General features: G+C 44.4%; 1 long non-coding RNA gene across 1 annotated transcript in view; it reads right to left on the bottom strand.

Annotated features, from left to right (window-relative positions):
* Positions 1 to 2,848: 2,848 nt before the first annotated feature.
* LOC309867234 overlaps positions 2,849 to 15,194 on the bottom strand; it is a 46,228-nt gene continuing 33,882 nt past the window's right edge. Inside the window, exon 5 of the long non-coding RNA XR_014313054.1 lies at positions 2,849 to 3,177. This is a non-coding gene — a long non-coding RNA (uncharacterized lncRNA). The remainder of the gene's footprint in view (positions 3,178 to 15,194) is intronic.

Here is a 15,194-nt window from a genome sequence, read left to right on the forward strand (position 1 = left end):
CAGTGAGTGCAGGTCTGTGCACCAGAGAGTGAGGAAGCCCCAGTCTAACTTACTCATTTAACTACATATTCAGGGAGAGAGAGAGAGAGAGAGACATGGCCAGGCCCAAGCCAAAGAGGCAGCATGGCCTTGGGCTACTTACCATGTACCTGAAGGAAGCAGAAGCACCCTAAGCTCCAAAGACCATGACCCTCCTAGGCACAGGTAGGAAGTTGAAGAGAGAAAGTGGAACCCAACCTGGGATGGGTGCCATTAAAATACAATAAATCCACTCACCAATAAAACCCCACCCACCAATTGGGCCACCAGTGTGGCCCAGTGAACATTCTGGACTTTGACCTGTCAGGTGAGCAACTATTCTTCTTTGGGGCAGTGTGGGGAGCTGGGAAGAAGCTAGAAAGAGGCTGTGCTGGGGTGTGAAGAGTACGCAACGGGATGTTTCTCTAGGGCCCACCTTCATCTGTTTCTGGTCTCAACCCACTGGCTACCCTTTGATTTCTGGGGATAGATGGTAAAGGTGCTTAGTGACCCACATGTCTGTGAGTCTAGACCCTTGAAAACCATGTGCCCTGACACCATGACTTCTAGCTGACCACACCTGCCAATGGGGTGGGGGGGCTACTTCACCAAGAGAGAGTCCCTCAGCCAGAGACCTGCAATGGTTTAGCCACTTTGAGACCTCCTGGCCTGTAATGCTGGGGATTCACTGCTCCCTGAAATGTCAAGGACATACTAAACTTCTGAGATTCCAAGGCTCAGAAATTTTGTGCCAAATTTCTGCACAGAGGTCTTCCTGGCTTGGGTTTGGGGGACACAGATGGTTTCCTGTGTTTAACAAATTATCAAGATTCTCTCCAGGAAGTTTTCATTGATGCCCAGGTGAGATTTAGGTGCCCAGCCTGGTTTTCCCTGCCTGCCTCCATACTCTACTGAAATCACTTTTATTGTTCTGGGTGTCCTAATAAACTGAATTCCTTGAGGCCAGGGACTGTGCTTTTTCTCTATTTCTCCAGTCTAGTATATGAGGTCACATAGTGGGACTCAATTAATAGCTGCTGATGAATACTAATGGTTGAAATGCCCACCCCCCTCCCCTGGAGGCAGCCCCCATCACCATCCATAGTACCCTGTCCAACCTCAAGCTCCCCAGGCTTGGCGCTTTCTAGAAGGACACCTTTTGCCATGGTCATACAGTTCTTTCACATGCTCTCCCTGATTCACATAATCTGAGCCAGTCATAATCTATGTTAGGCATTCTATACTAGAATTCCCGAGGACCTACTCGGCTACAGAAGGCAGATTTCTTGCTATTTCTTCAAATTGTTGAAAACACCAGAACTGTGGGAACGATGATTGCTCTTAAAAGTTGCAGTGCTTGGCCAGCCTGCTAGTCAGCTCTCCTCCTGGCATTTTGCTGCCATTCCACCTGCTTGACCCTCTTTACTGTGCTCTGTGGATGCCAAACACTCAGTTTTTTAATCCATGAAGGAATAAGGCTGGGATCTGATACTTTGTTGCTTCTACTTTTAAAACAAAAGGGGAGGAAGATCATGGTAAGATTCCCTGGAGAGAGCCAAGCCTCACGCCCTAGATAGTGAGCTGTACCCAACCTCATTGTTTCATGGAATATCATTAACTTCACACCTACCCCCAAGATACCCCCTTCTCCATCCCAGGCAACTACCCAGTGCCTACAATTTTGCCCTCAGCCACACTCTCCTTGGCCTCGAATCGGGCTGTAATTTCTATAGATCTTACTCCTCATTCTCACTTTGACTCCCTGGCTCTGATCTTCCAATGAGTAGGCTAGACCCTTGGGTGCCCATTGCTGACCATTTGCTAGTCCCTAGCTTTCAGAAACCATTCAAGACTGGTTCTGTGTTCTTCCAGAACCCCTTTACTGTCCCACCCTGCAAAAGCCATGCAGACGGAAGAGGGAGTGACTGGGTGACTAGGAGGAATACAGTGGTCCAGGCAGCTGACAGATCCCAGGAATGTAGGACACTTGCTGACGTCATGCTGAGGTGAGTGGAGACTAACATAAAATACCGAAGGAATTCTACTTTTAATCTGACTTCCCTACCCACCAAGTATCATTTCATCATATGCTTAAATCAGAAGTCTTGTACCCTTATTGTTTGTTTTTTCTTACTTTACGCATATATTGGTAAGAAAGTGCAGGGGGTAAGGAGAAATCAGCTCCTAGATGCCTTCAAGCAAAAAATGACATGATCAGAGTTGTTCTGTGGTAAAACTATTGTGACAGTAGAAAGTGGCAGAAATTGGAGAACAGGTTGGGGATAGTGGTTTAGGCCATGTGAGAGATCTAAACTTGAATTGAAGGAGAGCAGGGAGACATGGTGCTGGTGGTGTAAGACAGGCCCAAAATATGGAAACGAAATTGCAAGATGTAGGAAGGATGCAGGATGTCAAATTTGGGGAGAGGGAAAAATCAATGAAAACACCAGATGATCAGCCTAGAGAGTGGGATTGGGCTGGTGCCATTGATGAAAATACTGACCACAAGAGATAGATGTTTCTAGATCATTTTGAGTTCCTTTTGTGATATATTGGTTTTGTGGGTAGGATACCTAGATAGAGCCATCTAGCAAGCAGGTGGGACTATCTCCAGCAGCTGTGGAGAGGGAAGGATTGTCGTGCCAGCTTCAGAAGTTGTCTGCACAGAAAGGACAGTTGGAAACAAACAAACAAAAAAGCAGGCATGAAGGGGACAATGGTCAGACCGTCCCTCTGACTGGAATACTCTTTCTCCTACACCTGGTCCTCCAGGTATATAGTGTTGAGTAACAAACAACCTCAAAATTTAGTGGCCTAAACAACAGTCATTTTATTGTCAACTGTTGTGCTTCCGAAGGTTGACAGTCATTTTATTGTCAACTGTTGTGCTTCCGAAGGTTGACTGGTCTTCATTGGGATGTCCTTGCTCAAGACGTTTCAAGTAGTGGTCATCATCCTGGGATTCTGGCTCAAGTCATCTCCCGTGTCTAGAGCTCGGGCTGGGGAGAATCCAGCAGGTGGGGACGAGGACAGCCAGACCTCCTCAGGCATCTCCCACTCTTGCTCTCTCCCTTCCTTCTTCTCTCTTCCTGGTCTTCCCAGAATGGTGGCTCAGGTATGCGGGTAACTAGACTTCTCACATGGTGGCTGCAAAGATTCCTGTGTAAAGTGAGAAAGAGAGGCAGGAGGAAGCCTTGTCACTTTTTATCACCTAGCCATAGATGTCATGTGGCATTACCTTCCATTCCTCAAAGCCATCATAAAATCCCCCTAGGGCTCAAGGCAAGGGTGTATAGACACCACCTCTTGATACGCAAGTGGAAAAGTTCCCTAAGAACATGGGAGACCAGAAATATTTTTCAGTTATTCCAGGAAAAAAAAAAAAGCCTGCCTCTTTTGCCAAAACACAGTGTAAAGGTGTAACTCCCGTTCATCAGTATCCTAGCATTTTATAGCCCATAGAAACATTTGGCACTGTAGGCATTTCGATCTCATTATATATGCAGGCATCTGTCTAAAGCGTAAGACTTTATAAGCCAAGGCCCTTGTCTTGTTCTGTTTGGGGGAAGCACAAGGTAGCAGGTAGATGCAGCTTACTGATTTAAATTTAATTTCAAGACAAGAGGAGAGGACTGAGTGCAGAACCCTGGGGAAAATCTGTATTTGGGACACTGGAAGTAAAACAGATGATGGAGTCTTTGGAGAGTGTTTTCAAAACCAAACTGTAATAGTCTTTGCAAAAATATCATGGGCATTTTCCCTACTTAGGTCTACAGTAATTAGCAACATCTGAAAACCCTCCACAATTAATACTTTGGAAGTAGTAGTTGCCAAGCAAGTTCCTTCTTTTCCTAACTGGAAACTTCTGAACAGTTAAAACTTGGAATGAATCCTAACCATAAAATAGAACCAAAGCTTGCAAGGATATTTTTTTTTTCCTGCCCAGAAACTTATGGTACAACAGGGCATAGCTTCAGCAATAATAAGATAGTCTTAAAACAATACGGAGATAGTATTTTATGCCAATTTAATTGGGGAAGGTTTTTTTTTAAAAAAGATTTTATTTATTTATTTGACAGACAGAGATCACAAGTAGGCAGAAAGGGAGGCAGAGGGAGAGGGGGAAGCAGGCTCCCCACTGAGCAGAGAGGCTGATGTGGGGCTCGATCCCAGAACCCTGAGATCATGACCTGAGCTGAAGGCAGAGGCTTACGCACTGAGCCATCCAGGAGCCCCTTGGGAAAGCTTTTTGAAAATTTTGTAAAGTAGCCTACTGCTACCAAAGGGACTCATACTTTTCTGACAGAAAGGTGAGTTGGCTGAGCTTTCTGGAGGATAAAAGACTTTAAAGAGTTCATTCCTTATACTGTAGTGATTTCACCCTACAAATTTTTTCTAAGGAAATAATCCTGGTAGGGCAAAAATTCATACTGAGGTTGTTTAATAAAGTATATCTTATGAGAGTAAAATACTGGAAAGAAGCAAAATGTTCAGAGGTTGGTTAGATAGATTACTAATTCATTTGCTGAAATTGTGTGGCCATTTAAAAATAATGTTTTTGAGGCTATTTGCCAAGAGTATGCTCACAATATGATGTTTTCTGTAGGAGAGAATTCAAACTGCGTAAGTTATAGGAAGTGGTATGATCCCAATTTTTGTTAAAAATTATATATGTATCGAGAAAAGAGTAAAAGCAAATTTCACAAAAAGTCAACAGCAGTTATGTCTGAGGGATGGGATTACAGGCAGTTTAAATTTAAATTGTTTTTTTCTATGCTTTTATGCCTTTATTATCATTTCTATTTTTATAAGAGAGCTGTAATAGTTCTATAATCTGGGGGGGAAATACTTTTCAAAAAAGACCCAGTAATTGCTTCTATGACTGGCTAGGTGATTAACAAAATGGAGAAATGTTTTCCTGGAAAAGAAATTAAATAATTTATGATAAAGGTCTTGGTGTAGAATAACTTGCACTTAAAAAAAACCTGACATGCAAGCAAGCAGCCTGGACACACAGAAGTGCCATCTCTGAGGTGTGAAATTTCACACATGCCAAAGCTTGCGCAGTCCCACTGAGTATTTCCTTTAATGACACATGGGAACTTGGAGTTCTCTGGCTGTAACTAAGACAGACTCTAATGGGTAGCAGGAGTGCTGAGCTGTGCCTTTCTGGTTGTGCCTCGGACTTCCTGGGTAACAAGGAACAAGTCCATTAACCTCCAGAGCTCTGTAAGTCCCTCTCGGATATAGAAATCCACTAACATCAATAGGCGCCTGAAGGCAAAAGTGGAAGAGAATAAAAGCCACAAATGAGATGGCTTTAGACAGACACCAGGGCCAGCAGGATGGGGACACTGCACATCCTCCTCTGACCGAGCTGCCAAGATCCTTCGCTGGGGATCGTCTCAGGCTCCCTTGTCATAGTCCTCTCATGGCAACACTGCTGGGGTGGGCGCCCAGGGAATGGTTGAGCTTTCTGCACACACAGATGAAGCTGCCTGGGACCCACCACTGCTCCTCTGATAGGAGGAGCCTCGACTATAGGAACTAGTTACCGTAATGCCATAAAACTCCCTGCTCCCGGCAATGCATCACACTGTGGTGACAGGCTCATAAAATCTGACTTCCCTGCGGACACTGAATGCTAGCCCTGAAGGCATGTATGGTCAGCATTCAGGCCCTTCCCAACTTGCAAATGAGCCAGGATCCTAAACCTTGTTATTATTATTATTTGTTTAAGATTTATTTATTTGAGAGAGAGAGAGAGATTGAGAGAAAATGAGAGAGAATGTGGCAGGGAGGGGCAGAGAGAGAATCTCCAGCAGACTCCATGATGAGCTCAGAGCCCCATGCTGGGCTCGATCTTACCACCCTGAGATCACAACCTGAGCACAAACCAAGAGTTGGACGCTTAACCAACTCCACCAGCCAGGCCCCTCCTCAACCTTGTTTGTAAAGCAGTCCTTTGGAACCCGGAGTGCCAAGGAAACCATGTTCTAAATATAGTACAATACATGGCACATAGTATATACTCAGTAAATGTTTGATGACCAGTGATAGCCAAATGGGGACCAAGGTCCAGGTCTAGCCCTTGGAAACATATGAACCCAATGCAGTCAATAGCTGTATATTTTTTCATATAGGAAACAATTTTGCTTAATGTCAGCAATGAAAATAACAGACCACCCACTGCATTAAATAATTCAGTAATTAGTCTTACTTGTATTAATCTTAATGTGTTCATTGGGAAGAAAGCAGGTTTAACTAGAGGGAGTTGAAAATGAAGTTTCTATCGAGACTAGGGGAAAATCTAGGTAGTCTAGAGATGGAGTTCAGAGATGAGAGGCACTAGGCTTTTATTATTTTGCTTTATACCTTTTATGTAAATGAAGCAGCCCTTGCCTTTTGGTTGACAGTCAGGATCAGGGTCATTCTACAATGACTATGAGAAAAAAGAGGAGGAAAGAGACAGAGAGAAAAGGCAGTGCTTATCCACACTAAGACTTTACAGAGTCACACAGACCTCCTGCCACTTGGAGAGGAGCCAGGACCAGCACACAAATCTAAGATTTAAGACATGGTTCTGTGATTTGGGATTAGAAACATTCCTCCCTGAGTCTCAGGTGCTGAAGGAGAAGAGGACACTTTTCACAGGGCTATGGGGAGATTGAAGGAGATTGTGCGTTTAAACACTCTTACACAGGCAAAAAGTAAATGCTCAATAATACTTATTATTATTACTATTATCAGTATTATTTATAGTAAATAATAAATAATTATTTATTTATAGTAAATAATAGTAAATAAATAAGTAAATAAATACTGTTATTTATAGTAAATTAATTCTAAATTCTAAATTTCACAAGGAGGACTCATGTGTCCATCTTGTTCACTACTATATATCCAGCATTTAGCAAACCAGGCACATGACAGGGGTTCAACAAGTATTTGTAGGAGAGAATTTGCTTGTTCTCATTCTTTATGGTCACTGGCAAAAAGTTTTTGATTTTGCTTCTTCTATCTCCTTTTTGGTTCAAGAGTTTTATAATAAATTATTTGTAAGCATCACAATACTTCACCCCTAAATATTGTATTCCCGTCTCTAAAAAAGTAAAGACTTTTTCTCTATAACCATGATATCATTATCATAACCTATAAAATTAACTGTAATTCTTAAGTATCATATAATGCCTAGCCCACCTTCAGATTTCTTTGTTTCCCCAGATAGGCTTTATGGCTGATCTCTTCACTTCAAGACCAAATAATGAATCAAAACGATGTTTGGTAATTAGCTCCCCCCCCCTTTTTTTTTTAAAGATTTTATTTATTTGACAGACAGAGATCACAAATAGGCAGAGAGGCAGGCAGAGAGAGAGGGGGAAGCAGGCTCCTTACCAAGCAGAGAGCCCAATGCAGGACTCCATCCCAGGACCCTGAGATCATGACCTGAGCTGAAGGCAGAGGGTTAACCTATTGAGCCACCCAGGCGCCCCTCCTCCCTCCCTTTTGATCTCATCCCACACTCCCTTTTTTCTCTGACACTGATTTACTGAAGATAGTGTAGAATAGCCTGTCTTCTGGATTTTCCCAATTGCTTCATTGTATGACCCCTAACATGCTGGTATCATGGAAGCTAAAGGTAAAGTCCTGATGTGATTGGGATTAAATATGTTTGTCCAGAGAACTCATAGATGAGGCTGTGTACTTAGCAACGCATCACACCAGGAGGCACTAGAGTCAGGCTAGCCTACTAGTAATGATGCTCAGATTGGTCATCAGGTTATGGTGGTGATGGCTTAATCCCTTCATTGCAAAATAAGCCCCCCTACCCCCTTGGAGCTAGCAACTAAATTGTGGCGTGATAATTGGTACTTTGTAAATATGTAATCCGCTATCAACTTTTGCCAGACGGTTTTAGCTTCCACTGATGATCCTTGCCTGAATCAATTATCCCTATAGGGGTTACAAAATGGTCATTTTCCAGTTTTATCATTCCTTCTTCGTTTATTAGCCTGCTTTCCCAGACTTTTCCCTTGTCAGCAGGGATGATTTTGTTACTCCGAAGTATAGCTCCTAATGGAAAGACAGGATTTATATGTGTGAGTTTTTATTTTTATTTATTTATTTATTTTTAAGATTTTATTTATTTATTTGACAGAGAGAGATGACAAGTAGGCAGAGAGGCAGGCAGAGAGAGAGAGGAGGAAGCAGGCTCCCTGCTGAGCAGAGAGCCCGATGCGGGACTCGATCCCAGGACTCTGAGATCATGACCTGAGCCGAAGGCAGCGGCTTAACCCACCGAGCCACCCAGGTGCCCTGTGTGAGTTTTTATTAATTTTTAAAGATTTTATTCACTTATTTGAGAGAAAGAGAAAGAGCACACACGTCGGGGGCAAAGACAGAGGGAGAGGGAGAAACAGGTTCTCTGCTGAGCAGGGAGCCGGACATGGGCCTCGATCCCTCCTACTGAGACACCCAGGCACTCGGTGTGTGAGTTTTTAATAATCAATTTTCAAAAGAAAAGTTATTGGTAATAATAATTTATTTTAAATAATGGAGTCAAAGCAGAGTTTGTAAAAGGGTTATCCTCTACCTTCTGGCCCCGTAAGTGCCTTCGCATTAGCCTGATGAGGGACCGGGAGGCTGAGGGCTATGCAGCTGCCCAGACTGGTTACTTAGTGGAAGTCACACCTCTGGCCTTGCCACCTCCATTCCTCACATTCCTTCTCCAGTTGGCTGATCCTAAACCAAAGGTAAAACCTTGGCTCCTACGTCTCCGAAGGTCTTGATTATGAAATTTATGAATTTGGTGCTAATCTCCCCTCGAAAATGAGAAAGTATCCCATGATGTGATTTTCCAGTGCTTCCCTTGGAAGAATGTTCCATGGGCTGTGGAGATTCAGTGTTCCTTATTTTTCTCTGGCTGAAAATTTTATTTTAAGCATTCCAGTGAGGACTCTTCATTCTGAAACCTCAAATTGGAGTAAAGAACTCCCGTCCTTCCCCTCTGACTACATTGTGTCCATGTGGCTGGGCTGTCCTAGCACAAAATCTGGCCTCCTCGGCAGGCCGAGCAACACAGACTGCTCAGAGTTCTGGAACAGCCCATGCCTGCCTCCCCCTCGCCCCACGCAGCAACCCCCTCCCCCGACCATCCTCAGGCCCTCTTCCCCCCTGAAATCAGATGCACAGTGTCCTACCCTCTCGCTGACCCTTCTGCCGCCACGCTGCAACATAAGCCCCCATCTAATTGCTGCTCTGCCTCTCTCACAGAACTTGACCTCTTTCTGGGCTCCTCTCTTAAAGCAACTGTCTGTGTTTTTCCTTATGTTTGCCAAGAGGTATTAGCTTGAACTTTTCCTGGATGGGGCTTGTTTTGCTACTTTGTCTTCAAACCTTTGAGGCTGCCGGTTCAAGAACACAGCCTTTGGTGGGGGACAGGAGAAGTTCTTAGCTCGGTAGCCTGCAGCCAACACAGGTGAGCTCCACCCTGGTACCACGTGAGAACTGGCCCTTTAAGAAAGGGACGCTTTCTGGCCTCAGCTGTAAACCTCAGTTGGAAGTTCAAGCCGCAATTTGAACACACTGGTCCTGCCCAGAAAGCTGCCCGGCCTTGGGCTGACTTTCTCCTACAAGGCTGTCATCCTCAAACGCATCCCACACAAACATCAACATCTCCTTTTAAACCCTGAAGTCTGAGAGCCTACGCCCTGAAAGGAAGTTGCCCGGAAAGTTCTGGACACCCTCAGCTTCTCTAGACAGTCAGCTGTTTGCCCAGCTCGGTGCCCGCCAGAATTCCTTTATGACCACTGGGAAGATGTCATCTCTGCGTCTCAGCTAATCCTTCCCTTAAAAATCAAAGTGCTGATGAGACAGAGTTGAGAGGGGAAATGCCCAGTGATAAGAATGCTAATCAGAACGGAGGGAGTTTTCCAGCATTTGCCTTGCTAGCCAAAAAAAAAAAAAAAAAAAAAAAAAGTCATCTATAAAAAGCGCTGGAAGGCTTTTTCCTGCAGCCCGGGGCCTTTGCCAGGGAACAGATTTCTCTCCCTCATCTCCGTTTCTTCCAGGCTCTGTTCGCGTGTGTTCTCTCCTTTTTTCTTTCTCCCTTTCTTCTTTCTTGCCTCTCTTAACAGAGTCCTGTCTGTCTGGGAAAGCAATCCAGGGGAGACAGATGGGCTGGCTGTGCAGGACCTGAAAATAAAGGACCCCACTCCTTGCTGAGGGAGTTGCTGGACCATGGGGGGTCACAGTAGGGAGACTCTGCTCCTCCGCCTGGTGGGGTCCCACAGAGGTCATACCCAGAGCTCCCAGCTGCTTTTTCTATCCCCTTCCCCGCTATTTTATTTCCATTTCCTTCTTCTTGACTTTCCTTCAGAGCACAAGCCCTTGCCTTTCGGGACAAGATAACCAAGGGAGTCAGAGGCTGCCTCCTTGCTTTTTGACACTTGTTTCTTGCCAAGGGTGATCTGTGCGGCTCCGCACATTCAAGGAGGGCCTTCTCCTTCACTCCATTGTCCAGATGCACGACCCCAATGTCTTTGTAAATAATATAATCTCAAGAGGCTTGCTGCTGTAGAGAGAGGAATAAATAAATCAATATGTAAATAAATCCCCAAGAGCAGGGGAATGTACTAGGACTTTGCACAACTGTGATAAAGCATTTTAGAAGATTGATGTTGCTGTATTTCCGGGGAGGGCTGATGGAAGGGCTAGGATTCCAGCCGCGGGCTGTGGGAGACGGAAAGGGAGCCGTGACTAAAAGTCCCTCGTGCATTGATTTGACTTAAATATATTCCAGGAACCAGTCTAATTGCTGGTTGCGTCTCAGGCTTTGATTTTCCTTCTCTCAATTCCCTGCATTTCAAGTAGTTTCTTTCTTTCTTTCTTTCTTTAAATTAAGAAGCCCTAAGCTGCCCTTGGTCCTATTGAGAATCTGTCCAGGTTTGTGACTGACTCTTCTAAGAACATGGTGCTGGGAATTCTGCCCTTGGTCCAAGGAAGAACCAGACATGCCCTACCTTGGAGTAGCATGTGGTGGTAGGTAATTTCCAGGGGAAAAGGCAGTTCACTGTCATTTCGAAGTGGAAATACAAGCAGCAGGCTCGGAGTCTGTGTGAGCAGTCAGATTGCTGTGCGGGGAGGCCAGGAGAAGGTGGAAGGAGAGGTTCCCGCCTCGTGAGGCCCCTTGCCCCACCCAGCCAGCATAGAGACCACAGGCACGGACCTCCCGAGTCCGACCCCACGCTCCTCCAGTCAAGTCACCCTGACTGCCATAATGAAGTCTGCTGCTTGGGGACCCAGTGGTGGGGCGGGGGGAGCTGTGTCCATCTATAAGAAGGAAGGGGAGAGGAATCAATCAGCTTTCCTTAAGCCTTTCACCAACCACCACGAGCTCCTCTTCGAGGGGAGTTTTCTGGCTCCTCACCAAAGTGCAAGGAGATTTTGATTAAAATCCATCTCTTCCAAATTTGTGAGCAGAACTCTGGCTCAACAGGCCCTATCCACACCACCTGGTGCAAGCTGATCCCAGTCCAGGTGGTTGTATCTGCTGAGCCCCCACGACAGGGACAGGAGAGTGTGAGTGGGAGTGGAAGCTCTGCCCTGGAAGATGCTTGGAGTCTTAGCTGTGGACTTGGAGGGGGGTGGCCAGAGTTGGAGGGGTACACAGGAAAGGTTAATATGATCACCACCCTATGTCCATGGTTTTCCTTCTTGTTATTCATGTTGTATTTTCCTTTGTGAATCCCATGGCCCTGCCAGCTTCATTCCTGTGTCCTGGTATCTACTGTCCATACAAACGCTCCCAGAACCCACCTCAGCAAGAACCAAGCAAATTTGCCATCTCTGAGCCACACTGGCACAGACCTTGCCAGGTTGAAGGACCAGTTTTCAAAGCCTATACCCAGGTCTGCAGGAGCTCAAAGGCATGTCAATCTCTGCTACGTCATGGGGCTTTTTTTTTTTTTTTCCGCAGAGAGAAGCTCAGGACCAACCAGGCTTACCAGGAGTTAGCGTGATGATAATACGGGCTCGCCATTTGCTTCTATTTGACACCAGCTCTTAGATCAGCTCAGTTCGTCCCTAAGATTTACAGAAGGAGCCTCGCTGGGAGCGCAGCCTCACTCACATCAGGAGCCAGAAGAAAACACTAGGTGTGGTAGTCATTAATGCTATTCACCAAATATTCTTGGTTCTTTGCCTCTTGGACACACACCACCGTTGTCTTTCCTGATCTCATTGTGTTTCGGTGTGAACACTTGACTGGGTTTGACCAATGAATTGTAGTAAGTGATATATGTCACTTCAAAGCCAAGTCATTCACTGCTTGGCAAGGCTCCTCTCCGCCATAACTTCTGTCTGTCCCTCTGCCATAATGACTGGTGAGGTTTGTGACAATGGTCGTTCTGCCAGCCTGGGTCTCAGAGTAAGGGGCACAGAGGAGAGCTCTGCCGACCAAGAGTGATGTGTAGCATTATCCAATAAACATTGGTTGTTACAAGCTACCAAGATTTGGGGATTGCTTATTACCGCAACATAGCTTGGACTATCCTAATTGAACCAGGGATTGGACACCCTTAGGGCAAAGTGACTGATTACCTTGAGACTGTATAGCCTGCTTGACGATCCGGGGTCTGATGTAAGCTCTTACTGATCTCTTGGATCCGGCATGATCATCCATTTTAGTGATACATCCACAGACCTCCTGGCCCAACTCCCTCCAGGTACTCGGAATAGTGCCCTGGACTTCTGAGGCCTTGCATCTCTTGTGATGCCCTGAGCTATGTGTAGGGGATGATCCAAATGATAGGCCCAAGAACCCAAAGTTTCATAGGCAGAATGCCCTCTCCAACAAAGAAGTCCATAGCCTAATCCCCAGGACCTGGGAATAGGTTACCTTACACGACAAAGAGGACTTTACAGATGTGATTGAGTTAAGGAGATGGAGATTCAGAGATTAGTCTGGATTATCTGGACAGACCCACTGGAATGACACGTGTCTTTACAAGCGAAAGAGGGAGGTAGGAGTGTCAAAGTCAGAGAGATTTGAAGATGTTAGGCTGCTGGCTTTGAAGATGGAGCAAGGGGTCACTTTGCCAAGGAATGCAAGTGGCTTCTAGAAACTCGGAAAGGCAATGAACCAGAGCCTCTCCCGGTGTCTCCAGAAAGAATGCAGCCCTGCCAAAACTTTTATTTTAGTCTAGTAAGACCCATTTTAGACTCCAGATCTCCACAGCTGTAAGATAATATATTAATGTTGTTTTAAGCAACTACGTTTGTGGCGATTTATTACAACAGCAGTAGGAAAGTAATACATAATGGACAACTCATTCCTGCTCCTGAGCACGCTCAGGGGACTGTCACCCAAATTTGTCATGGCTCATGTTGGATGGGACCCCATGACAATGTGGCCTGTCAGCAGACCCTCCCTCTTGTAGTGATGAAGACATTCTTCAGGATCCTCCAAGGTTGAATCTTCTGCCCAGGACCCACCAGTCTTAAATCGCTAAGTGCCTTTGAACCAATGCCCTGGGTCTTCCTTATTCAGTGTTAAATGTGGAGCACATGGTAGACAGCAGTGAATATTAGGTACACGGGAGAATGAATGAGAGAATAAAATGTCATGAGCAATTACCTGATTATGTATGTAGTTCTTGATGGTTTACAGAAAATCTCCAGCAAGAAACACATCAAGTGGAGTTACTCACAGTACGAATTGCAAACAAAACAGCAAATGAATACAAAAAAGAATTAAATGCTTTGCCCACTCGCAGTTTTGTCAGGTGCAAACACAATCTGTATGATTCTCCTTAGTTGGCTGTTTCTTTTCATTCCTTCTGCCGTGCATGTTGTATTTGTGTATGTGCTGGTAAAGGGGTTTTCTGACACTGCAACAGATCCAGCCTCCCCTGGGCACCTGCTTTCTCCAGCTTATTAAAATTTCTCTCATTTTTTAGAACTGTAACATGATTTTGATAGCGAGGATGTTTGGTGGGGCTCAGATGAAGCAAAAAACAAAAATAGAATGAAAAAAAAAAAAACTACCCCTATTGTTCAGTGACCTGAATATAGTTTCAGCCATTCACATGTAATCTGACCATGACATGGAATAATGGTTATGAAAAGGGCCAGAGTCTGAGACCTCGAGAGGTAAAATCCCATTTTAACAAAAACAAGCATATTTCACTTAACATCAATAGTCTGTTCCTGAAAAACAGATGTTCTGCCCCAAACACGAATCATTATTTTAAATGGGGCTAAAGTACCCCATTACAACCTTCAATTCTAATTTCCTAAAACCTAATTGAAACATGGCAAAATGCCTATATCTCTGTGTGACAACAATCGTCTTTGCTTGTAAAGTGCTTGAATATCTCTCTCTGATCAAAAATTACAAAATTACAAAGTTTAAATCAACACGGATCTAACACTTAAGTGAAAAATCTGAGTCTATAAAACTTCTAGAGGAAAATATCTGTGACTCTGAATTAGGTAAAAATGTCTCAGATAGGACACCAAAAACAAGAGTCTATACCAGAAAAAAAAGATTGCAAAATTGAGCTTCGTCAAAATTAAGAAACTTTTGTTCTCCCCAAAACCCTGTTAAGAGAATGAAAAGACTAGCCACAGAGTGGGAAAAAATATTTTCAAGTTACACATCTGATAAAAGACTTGGTTCAGGAATAGCTAAAGAACTTTTTTTTTTTTGTAAAAGTTTTTATTTTTTTTATTTGACAATGAGAGAGAGGGAAAGAGAGAGCACAAGCAGGAGGAGTGGCAGATGGAGAAGCAGACTCCCCACCGAGCAGAGTGCCCAAGGTGGGGCTCCATCCCAGGACCCCGGGATCATGATCATGAGCTGAAGGCAGCCACTTAACCGACTGAGCCACCCAGGTGCCCCTATTAAAAGAAATTTTAGAACTAAATATTAGAAAACAGAAATAATCTAAATAAAAATGAGCAAAAGATATAATGGAGACTTCATCAAAGAAGATACATGGATGACAAACACATAAAAAGATGCTCATCCTCATTAGCTTAGGGAAATGTACTAGCAACGCTGACTAGAATAGCTAACGCTAAAAAGAGAAAAGCTGATAATACCAAGTGCTGATGAGGACATGGAGCAACTGGAATTCTCATTCATCGCGGGTAGAAATGTAAAATGACAGTCA

This window comes from Mustela nivalis (assembly GCF_964662115.1).
Source record: "Mustela nivalis genome assembly, chromosome: 6".
NCBI lineage: Eukaryota > Metazoa > Chordata > Mammalia > Carnivora > Mustelidae > Mustela > Mustela nivalis.